Genomic DNA, 11,246 nt, shown 5'->3' with positions numbered 1-11,246 from the left:
GGATGGCTAAAGGGGGAAGATTTTGTTTTCAAATCAAATTTTTTTTTAAGTTTTCAAAATCTTTTCAAAATCAAATCTTTTTCAAATCAATTTTTTTTCAATCAAATCTTTTTCAAAATCAATTTTTTTATTTTTAAAGATACTTGCTACCAATTAATGATTTGATTCAACATTTCAAGTATGTTGCCTTTTCTGTTGAGAGAGGTTTAATGTTTGAATCATATCTTTTCTTGTTAGCCAAGTTTCTAATTTTCAAAATCAAATCTTTTTAAAATGTTTTTCAAATCATATCTTCTCAATCACATCCTTTTAAAACTAATCATATCTTCTTAACCACATCTTTTTCAAAATGGTTTTCAATCAAATCTTTTTGATTTCTAATTTCAAAATCTTTTTCAAAAATCACTTTATTTCTTTCCCACTTTCATTTTCGAAAATTAAGTAATGTTTTTCAAAAATGTTTTCAAAATTTTTCACTTAATTTTCGAAAATCACTTCCCTTCTTCTCACATCCTTCTATTTATGGACTAACACTATCCCTTAATGCAAAATTCGAACTCCATTTTCTCTGATAAGTTCGAATTTTCCACTTCTGTCTTCTACTCTTCTTTTCCTCTGACACCTAAAGGAATCTCTATACTGTGACATAGAGGATTCCACATCTTCTTGTTCTCTTCTCTTTCATATGAGCAGGAGCAAAGACAAAGGCATTCTTGTTGAAGCTGACCCTGAACCTGAAAGGACCTTGAAGAGAAAGCTAAGAGAAGCCAAAGCACAACTCTCTTTAGAGGACCTGACCGAACTCTTCAAAGAAGAAGAACACATGGCAGCCGAAAACAACAACAATGCCAACAATGCAAGGAAGGTGCTGGGTGACTTTACTGCACCTACTCCCAACTTCTATGGGAGAAGCATCTCTATCCCTGCCATTGGAGCAAACAACTTTGAGCTTAAGCCTCAATTAGTTTCTCTAATGCAACAGAATTGCAAATTCCATGGACTTCCAATGGAAGATCCTCATCAGTTTTTAGCTGAGTTCTTGCAAATCTGTGACACAGTCAAGACTAATGGGGTTGACCCTGAGGTCTACAGACTGATGCTATTCCCTTTTGCTGTAAGAGACAGAGCTAGAATATGGTTGGACTCTCAACCTAAAGAAAGCGTGGACTCTTGGGAAAAGCTAGTCAATGCCTTCTTGGCAAAGTTCTTTCCACCTCAAAAATTGAGTAAGCTTAGAGTGGAAGTCCAAACCTTCAGACAGAAGGATGGAGAATCCCTCTATGAAGCTTGGGAAAGATACAAACAATTAATCAGAATATGTCCCTCAGACATGCTTTCTGAATGGAGCATCATAGGTATTTTCTATGATGGTCTCTCTGAACTATCCAAGATGTCTTTGGATAGCTCTGCTGGAGGATCTCTTCATCTGAAGAAGACGCCTACAAAGGCTCAGGAACTAATTGAGATGGTTGCAAATAACCAATTCATGTACACTTCTGAAAGGAATCCTGTGAACAATGGGACAAGTCAGAAGAAAGGAGTTCTTGAGATTGATACTCTGAATGCCATACTGGCTCAGAATAAGATATTGACTCAACAAGTCAATTTGATTTCTCAAAGTCTGTCTGGAATGCAAAATGCACCTGGCAGTACTAAGGATGCTTCATCTGAGGAAGAAGCTTATGATCCTGAGAACCCTTCAATGGAAGAGGTGAATTACCTAGGAGAACCCTATGGAAACACCTATAATTCTTCATGGAGAAATCATCCAAATTTCTCATGGAAGGATCAACAGAGACCTCAACAAGGTTTCAACAACAATAATGGTGGAAGAAATAGGTTTAGCAATGGCAAGCCTTTTCCATCATCTTCTCAGCAACAGACAGAGAATTCTAAGCAGAACCCCTCTGACTTAGCAACCATGGTCTCTGATCTAATCAAAACCACTCAAAGTTTCATGACTGAAACAAGGTCCTCCATTAGGAATTTGGAGGCACAAGTGGGACAGCTGAGCAAGAAAATTACTGAACTCCCTCCTAGTACTCTCCCAAGTAATACAGAAGAAAATCCAAAAGGAGAGTGCAAAGCCATAACCATGGCCGAATATGGAGAGGAAAGAGAGGAGGTGGACGCCACTGAGGAAGACCTCAATGGGCGTGCACCAACCTCCTCTGAGTTCCCCAATGAGGAACCATGGGAATCTGAGGCTCAAAATGAGACCATAGAGATTCCATTGGACTTACTTCTGCCTTTCATGAGCTCTGATGAGTATTCTTCCTCTGAAGAGGATGAGTATGTCACTGAAGAGCAAGTTGCTAAATACCTTGGAGCAATCATGAAGCTAAATGACAAGTTATTTGGAAATGAGACTTGGGAAGATGAACCTCCCTTGCTCACCAAAGAACTGGATGACTTGTCTAGGCAGAAATTACCTCAAAAGAGACAAGATCCTGGGAAGTTTTCCATACCTTGTACCATAGGCACCATGACCTTCAAGAAGGCCCTGTGTGACTTAGGGTCAAGTGTGAACCTCATGCCTCTCTTTGTAATGGAGAAGCTAGGGATCTTTGAGGTACAAGCTGCAAGAATCTCATTGGAGATGGCAGACAACTCAAGAAAACAAGCTCATGGACTTGTAGAGAATGTTTTGGTAAAAGTTGAAGACCATTACATCCCTACTGATTTCATAGTCCTAGAGACTGGGAAGTGCATGGATGAATCCATCATCCTTGGCAGACCCTTCCTAGCCACAGCAAAGGCTGTGATTGATGTTGATAGAGGTGAACTGATCATTCAAGTGAATGAAAAATCCTTGGTGTTTAAGGCTCAAGGATATCCCTCTGTCACCATGGAGAAGAAGCATGAAGAGCTTCTCTCAAATCAGAGACAAACAGAGCCCCCACAGTCAAACTCTAAGTTTGGTGTTGGGAGGCCACAACCAAACTCTAAGTTTGGTGTTGAACCCCCACATTCAAACCCTAAGTTTGGTGTTGGGAGGTTCCCACATTGCTCTGAGTATCTGTGAGGCTCCATGAGAGCCCTCTGTCAAGCTACTGACATTAAAGAAGCGCTTGTTGGGAGGCAACCCAATGATTATATTTTATCTATTTCCTTTTGTTATTTTATGTTTTTTGTAGGTTGATGATCATAAGAAGTCACAAAATCCATTGAAAAAGCAAAAGCAAAATGAAAAACAGGAAGAAAAACAGCACACCCTGGAGGAAGAACCCACTGGCGTTTAAACGCCAGTGAGGCTAGCAGTTGGGCGTTTAACGCCCAGTCTGGCACCATTCTGGGCGTTTAATGCCAGAAAGGGGCACCAGACTGGCGTTAAACGCCAGAAAAGGGCAAGAACCTGGCGTTAAACGCCAGGAATGGGCACCAGCCCGGCGTTTAACGCCAGAAATGACTCAAAACGTGATTTTGAGCAACATTTGGTGCAGGGATGACTTTTCCTTGACACCATAGGATCTGTGGACCCCACAGGACCCCCACCAACCCCACCACCACCCTCTCTCTTCTTCCCCCATTCACCAATCACCTCAATACCTCTTCCCCAAAAACCCTTCACCTATCAAATCCCATCTTTCTCTTCACCCATCCTTCACAAAACCCCACCAACCTCACCCTTCAAATTCAAACCACTTTCCCTCCCAAACCCACCCATAATGGCCGAACTCCATCTCCCCTCTCTCCTATAAATACCCTTCTTCACTCCTTCATTTTCACACAACCTAAACACCACTTCTCCCCTTCTTTGACCGAATACATAGCCATCCTCTTCTCCCTCATTTCTTCTTATTCTACTCTCTTCTTTCTTTTTTTGCTCGAGGACGAGCAAACCTTTTAAGTTTGGTGTGGTAAAAGCGCTGCTTTTTCGTTTTCCATAACCATTTATGGCATCCAAGGCCAGAGAAACCTCTAGAAAGAGGAAAGGGAAGGCAAAAGCTTCCACCTCCGAGTCATGGGAGATGGATAGATTCATCTCAAGGGTGCATCAAGACCACTTCTATGAAGTTGTGGCCTTGAAGAAGGTGATCCCCGAGGTCCCCTTTTCACTCAAAAGGGGTGAATATCCGGAGATCCGCCATGAGATCCGAAGAAGAGGTTGGGAAGTGCTTACCAACCCCATTCAACAAGTCGGAATCTTGATGGTTCAAGAGTTCTATGCCAATGCATGGATCACCAAGAACCATGATCAAAGTGTGAACCCGGATCCAAAGAATTATCTTACTATGGTTCGGGGGAAATACTTGGATTTTAGTCCGGAAAATGTAAGGTTAGCATTCAACTTGCCCATGATGCAAGGAGATGCACATCCTTACACTAGAAGGGTCAACTTTGATCAAAGGTTGGACCAAGTCCTCACAGTTATATGTGAAGAGGGTGCACAATGGAAGAGAGATTCAAGAGGCAAGCCGGTTCAATTGAGAAGGCATGACCTCAAGCCCATGGCTAGAGGATGGTTGGAGTTCATTCAACGCTCAATCATTCCCACTAGCAACCGGTCCGAAGTTACTCTAGACCGGGCCATCATGATTCATAGCATCATGATTGGAGAAGAAGTGGAAGTTCATGGGGTTATAGCCCAAGAAAAGGATGGAGCAAACAAGAGACCCCTCTCATCATGAGATCCCTGAGATACCTCAAGGGATGCACTTTCCTCCACAAAACTATTGGGAGCAAGTAAACACCTCCCTAGGAGAATTGAGTTCCAACATGGGACAACTAAGGGTGGAGCACCAAGAACACTCCATTCTCCTCCATGAAATTAGAGAAGATCAAAGAATCATGAGAGAGGAGCAACAAAGACAAGGAAGAGACATTGAGGAGCTCAAGCACTCCATAAGACCTTCAAGAGGAAGAACAAGCCGCCATCACTAAGGTGGACCCGTTCTTTAATCTCCTTGTTCTTTGTTTTCTTGTTTTTCGAAAATTGTGCTTTATGTTTATCTATGTTTGTGTCTTATGATCATTAGTGTCTTAGTGTCTATGCCTTAAAGTTATGAATGTCCTATGAATCCATCACCTTTCTTAAGAATTGTTCTTAATTGAAAAAGAAAAGAATTGCATGAATTCTGAATTTTATAACAGTTTAATTATTTTGAAGTGGTGGCAACACTTTTGTCTTCTGAATGTATGCTTAAACAGTGCATATGTCTTTTGAATTTGTGGTTCATGAATGTTGGCTCTTGAAAGAATGATGAAAAAGGAGACATGTTACTGAGGATCTGAAAAATCATAAAAAAATGATTCTTGAAGCAAGAAAAAGCAGTGAATACAAAAAAGAAAAAAAGGGGGAAGCAAGCGAAAAAAAAAACGAAAAAAAAAGAAGAAGAAGAAAAAGAAAGAAATTAAGTTGTGATCCAAGGCAATAAGAGTGTGCTTAAGAACCCTGGACACCTCTAGTTGGGGACTCTAGCAAAGCTGAGTCACAATCTAAAAAGGTTCATCCAATTATGTGTCTGTGGCATGTATGTATCCGGTGGTAATACTGGAAGACAGAGTGCTTTGGGCCACGGCCAAGACTCATAAAGTAGCTGTATTCAAGAATCATCATACTTAACTAGGAGAATCAATAACACTATCTGGATTCTGAGTTCCTAAAGAAGCCAATCATTCTGAATTCCAAAGGATAGAGTGAGATGCCAAAACTATTCAGAGGCAAAAAGTTAAAAGCCCCGCTCATCTAATTAATACTGATCTTCATAGATGTTTTTGGAGTTCATTGCATATTCTCTTCTTTTTATCCTATTTGATCTTCAGTTGCTTGGGGACAAGCAACAATTTAAGTTTGGTGTTGTGATGAGCGGATAATTTGTACACTTTTTGGCATTGTTTTTAGTATGTTTTTAGTAGTTTTAGTTGAGTTCTTAGTATATTTTTATTAGTTTTTAGTTAAAATTCACTTTTCTGGACTTTACTATGAGTTTGTGTGTTTTTCTGTGATTTCAGGTATTTTCTGGCTGAAATTGAGGGACCTGAGCAAAAATCTGATTCAGAGACTCAAAAGGACTGCAGATGCTGTTGGATTCTGACCTCCCTGCACTCGAAGTGGATTTTCTGGAGCTACAGAAGCCCAATTGGCGCGCTCTCAACGGCGTTGGAAAGTAGACATCCTGGGCTTTCCAGAAATATATGATAGTCCATACTTTGCCCAAGATTTGATGGCCCAAACCGGCATTCAAAGTCACCTCAAGAAATTCCAGCGTTAAACACCGGAACTGGCACCTAAATGGGAGTTAAACGCCCAAACTGGCATAAAAGCTGGCGTTTAACTCCAAGGAGAGTCTCTACACGAAAATGCTTCATTTGCTCAGCCCAAGCACACACCAAGTGGGCCCGGAAGTGGATTTTTATGTCATTTACTCATCTCTGTACACCCTAGGCTACTAGTTTTCTATAAGTAGGACCTTTTACTATTGTATTACGGAGCTTTTGATCATGTTTTTGTGATTGAACTCACTTTGGGAGGCTGGCCATTCGGCCATGCCTAGACCTTGTTCTTATGTATTTTCAACGGTGGAGTTTCTACACACCATAGATTAAGGTGTGGAGCTCTGCTGTACCTCGAGTATTAATGCAATTACTATTGTTCTTCTATTCAATTCCGCTTGTTCTTTGTCCAAGATATCACTTGTTCTTCAACTTGATGAATGTGATGATCCGTGACACTCATCATCATTCTCACTCATGAACAAGGTGACTGACAACCACTCTTGTTCTACAAGCAATCAAAGCTCTAGTGAATATCTCTTGGATTCCTGATTACACGATGCATGGTTGATCGCCTGACAACCGAGTGCTCGCCTGACAAACGAGCCAGCCATTCCGTGAGATCAGAGTCTTCGTGGTATAGGCGAGAACTGATGGCGGCATTCAAGAGAATCTGGAAGGTCTAACCTTGTCTGTGGTATTCTGAGTAGGATTCAATGATTGAATGATTGTGACGTGCTTCAAACTCCTGAAGGCGGGGCGTTAGTGACAGACGCAAAAGAATCACTGGATTCTATTCCGGCCTGATTGAGAACCGACAGATGGATAGCCGTGCCGTGACAGGGTGCGTTGAACATTTCCAATGAGAGGATGGGAGGTAGCCACTGACAACGGTGAAACCCTTGCATAAGCTTGCCATGGAAAGGAGTAAGAAGGATTGGGTGAAGACTGTAGGAAAGCAGAGAGATGAAAGGGAAGGCATCTTCATTCGCTTGTCTGAAGCTCTCACCAATGATATACATAAGTATCTCTATCTTTATCTTTATGCTTTATTCGTTTATCATCATACCCATTTGAGTCTGCCTGACTGAGATTTACAAGGTGACCATAGCTTGCTTCATACCAACAATCTCCGTGGGATCGACCCTTACTCGCGTAAGGTTTATTACTTGGACGACCCAGTGCACTTGCTGGTTAGTTGTGCGAAGTTGTGTAATGCCATGGAATTGAGCTACCAAGTTTTTGGAGTTCATGACCGGGGATTATGAGAGTTGTGAAAAGTATTGTTCACAATTTCGCGCACCAGGCACTAAACGCAAAAGTGCGCGCTTTCAGAGAAAACGGAATAGAAACGTGTCGCATTCAAAAAAGGAGAACTCTACAAAAAGAAATCGACAAAATGCTCGAGTTTGGCTTCACCAAAGAAGGATCGAAGTCCTAAAACTAAAGACTCGACCTCAAAAATGAAGACCGAGCTCGAGCAAGGGCACTGTTCATACCCTTGGTCGAGCTGTCCGACCCGGGATGTTCTACAGACAAAGCGACCGACCTCTTCAGGTCAGGACAACCCGATCTCTTCTCAAAGAGCTCGGCCAAGTCACAGGAAAGCCCAAACAAAGGGCCCAAATAGAGGAACACGTCCCAAATCCAAGGGCAGCCCAAGCTCGTAGAGATAAAGGCGGTTCCCTTGAAAATAAGAGGACCCTAGTCAAAGATAAGATAAAGATAAGATAAGATAACTAACTTATCTCATCTAAAGAGGTCACTCTACACCATTATAAATATACTGGAGCACCCAGGTATAGTTCATACTTTGATTCTACTCAATACCTGCTTAATACCATTGCTAACTTAAGCATCGGAGTCCCTTGCAGGTACCCCCCACCCTCCGGGGACGAAGGATCAGCATCATCACCAAGTCGGACACAACACCCCCGACCAGCACAGAAGATCTCGTCCGAGATCGACCTACAGTTTCAAGTAACCCTCAGAACAGATTGGATGAAGGCAGTAGGAAAGCAGAGATTCAAGAGGGATGAAGCATCTCCATACACTTATCTGAAATTCTCACCAATGAATTACATAAGTATCTCTATCTTTACTTTATGTTTTATTTATCTTTTTAATTATTAAAACTCCATAACCATTTGAATCCGCCTGATTGAGATTTACAAGGTGACCATAGCTTGCTTCAAGCCGACAATCTCCGTGGGATCGACCCTTACTCACGTAAGGTTTATTACTTGGACGACCCAGTGCACTTGCTGGTTAGTTGTGCGAAGTTATGAAAAAGAGATGAGATTACAATTGTGTGTGCCAAGTTGTTGGCGCCATTGTGTGATTGCAATTTCGTATAACAAGTTTTTGGCGCCGTTTCCAGGGATTGTTCGAGTTTGGACAACTGACGGTTCATCTTGTTGCTCAGATTAGGTAATTTTCTTTTTGTTTCAACCTTTATTTTATTCTCAAAAAATTTTCAAAAATATTTCAAAATTCTTTCTTCTTTTTCGTTCTTTTCAAAATAATTTTCAAGAAACCCAATAAAAAATTCATAAAATCATAAAAACTCAAAAATATTTCATGGTTCTTGTTTGAATCTAGGGCCAAATTTTTAGTTTGGTGTCAATTGCATGATTTTAATTGTCTTGCAATTTTTGAAACACATGCATTGTGTTCTTGATGATCTTCAAGTCGTTCTTGATGAATTGCCTTGTTTGATCTTCATGATTTATTGATTTGCACTGCATGATGTTCTACATATGCATTCTTGCATTCATATGGCCCAAACATGAGAAAGTTCTAAGTTTGGTCTCCTCCATCATTTCTTTCATTAACAAAACTGAGTTCTTGATGTTCATCTTGATCTTCAAGATTGTTCTTGGTGTTCATCTTGACGTTGATAATGTTCCTGCATATATCTTGTGTTTTGATCCAAGAATTATATGTTTTGACTCATTTTGTTGTTTTTCAAAATTGAAAACATATCTTCTAGAATAAAGGATTTAGCAAAATAAAGATCCAAGAACATAAAGCAGAGGAATTACAGAGAAAAAGCTGGGCGTTCAAAACGCCCAGTGAAGAAGGAAAACTGGCATTTAAACACCAGACAAGGTACCTGGCTAGGCGTTTAAACGCCCAAACCATGCAGCAATTGGGCGTTAAATGCCCGAAACATGCAGCTCCTGGGCGTTTAATGCCAGGATGACACAAGGAGAGGAATTTTGTTTTCAAATCAAATCTTTTTCAAATCTTCATATTTTTTTTTTCAAAATCAAATCTTTTTCAAATCAAATATTTTCAATCATATCTTTTTCAAAATCATATCTTTTCAAACATATCTTTTTCAAAAAAAAAATCAAATCTTTTTAATTTCCTTTTCAAATCTTTTTCAAAATAAATTTAATCATATCTTTTTAAACATATCTTTTTCAAAATCAATTTCAAAATCTTTTTATAACTTCTTATCTTTTTCAACTTTATTTCTTATCTTTTTCAAAACCACAACCAATTTTTCAAAAATTTATTTTAAAATTTTATTCTTTTTATTTTTGAAAATTCTCCCTCTCTCTTATCTTTTTCTATTTAAACACTAACATTCCTCCTCCATTGTCAATTCGAACTCCATCTCTCTTTGTGTGTTCGAATTCTTCCTTACCTACCTCATCCTTCCATTCTTGTTTTCCTCTGACACCTCAAGGAATCTCTATACTGTGGCATAGAGGATTCTGTATTTTATTTGCTTTCTTCTCTTTCATATGAGCAGGAACAAAGATAAAGGCATACTTGTTGAAGCTGATCCTGAACCTGAAAGGACTTTGAAGAGGAAGCTAAGCGCAGCTAAAGCACAAAACTCTGAAGAGGACCTCACTAAAATTTTCAAAAAGGAAGCAGCAAAAGAAACAATTATGGCCGAACCAAACAACAATGCAAGGAAGATGCTTGGTGATTTTACTACACCAACTTCTAACTTCTATCGAAGAAGCATCTCAATCCCTGCCATAGGAGCAAACAATTTTGAGCTAAAGCCTCAATTAGTTTCTCTATTGCAACAGAACTGCAAGTTTCATGGACTTCCATCAGAAGACTCTTATCAGTTTTTAACTGAGTTCATGCAGATCTATGATACTGTTAAGACCAATGGAGTTGATCCTGAAGTCTACAAGCTTATGCTTTTTCCTTTTGCTGTAAGAGACAGAGCTAGAACATGGTTGGACTCACAACCCAGAGATAGCCTAGACTCTTGGGATAAGCTGGTCACGACTTTCTTAGCCAAGTTCTTTCCTCCTCAAAAGCTAAACAAGCTTAGAGTAGATGTTCAAACCTTCAGACAGAAAGAAGGTGAATCCCTCTAAGCTTGGGAAAGATACAAGCAACTGACCAAAAAGTGTCCTTCTGACATGCTTTCAGAATGGACCACATTAGATATATTCTATGATGGTCTGTTTAAATTTTCAAAGATGTCACTGGACCACTCTGTAGGTGGATCCATTCACCTAAAGAAAACGCATACAGAAGCTCAGGAACTTATTGAAATGGTTGCAAATAACTAGTTCATGTATACCTCTGAGATGAATCCTGTGAGTAATAGGACGCCTCAAAAGAGAGGAGTTATTGAAATTGATGCTCTGAATGCCATACTGGCTCAGAACAAGATATTGATCCAACAAGTCAATATGATCTCTCAGAGTCTGAATGGATTGCAAAATGCATCCAACAGTACTAAAGAAGCATCTTCTGAAGAAGAAGCTTATGATCATGAGAACCCTGCAATGGCAGAGGTGAATTACATGGGTGACGCCTTTGGCAACACCTATAATCCTTCATGAAAAAATCATCCAAATTTTTCATGGAAGGATCAACAGAAGCAAGGCTTCAATAATAACAATGGTGGAAGAAACATGTTTAGCAATAGCAAACTTTTTCCATAATCATCTCAGCAACAGACAAAGCATTATGAGCAGAATCCTTCTAGCTTAGCAAACATAATCTCTGATCTATCTAAGGCCACTCTTAGTTTCATGACTGAAATA

The 11,246-nt window shown here is 40.0% G+C and overlaps 1 non-coding gene across 1 annotated transcript; it reads right to left on the bottom strand.

Annotated features, from left to right (window-relative positions):
• Nucleotides 1-1,228: 1,228 nt before the first annotated feature.
• On the bottom strand, nt 1,229-1,336 carry LOC130951067 (small nucleolar RNA R71). The gene has a single exon (XR_009073826.1). It is a non-coding gene; the product is annotated as a small nucleolar RNA R71 (small nucleolar RNA).
• Between the last annotated feature and the right edge of the window lie 9,910 nt (nt 1,337-11,246).

This window comes from Arachis stenosperma, chromosome 1 (genome assembly GCF_014773155.1).
Source record: "Arachis stenosperma cultivar V10309 chromosome 1, arast.V10309.gnm1.PFL2, whole genome shotgun sequence".
NCBI lineage: Eukaryota > Viridiplantae > Streptophyta > Magnoliopsida > Fabales > Fabaceae > Arachis > Arachis stenosperma.
The sequence above is the reverse complement of the archived record's forward strand: the minus strand, read 5'-3'. Positions and strand labels throughout refer to the sequence as shown.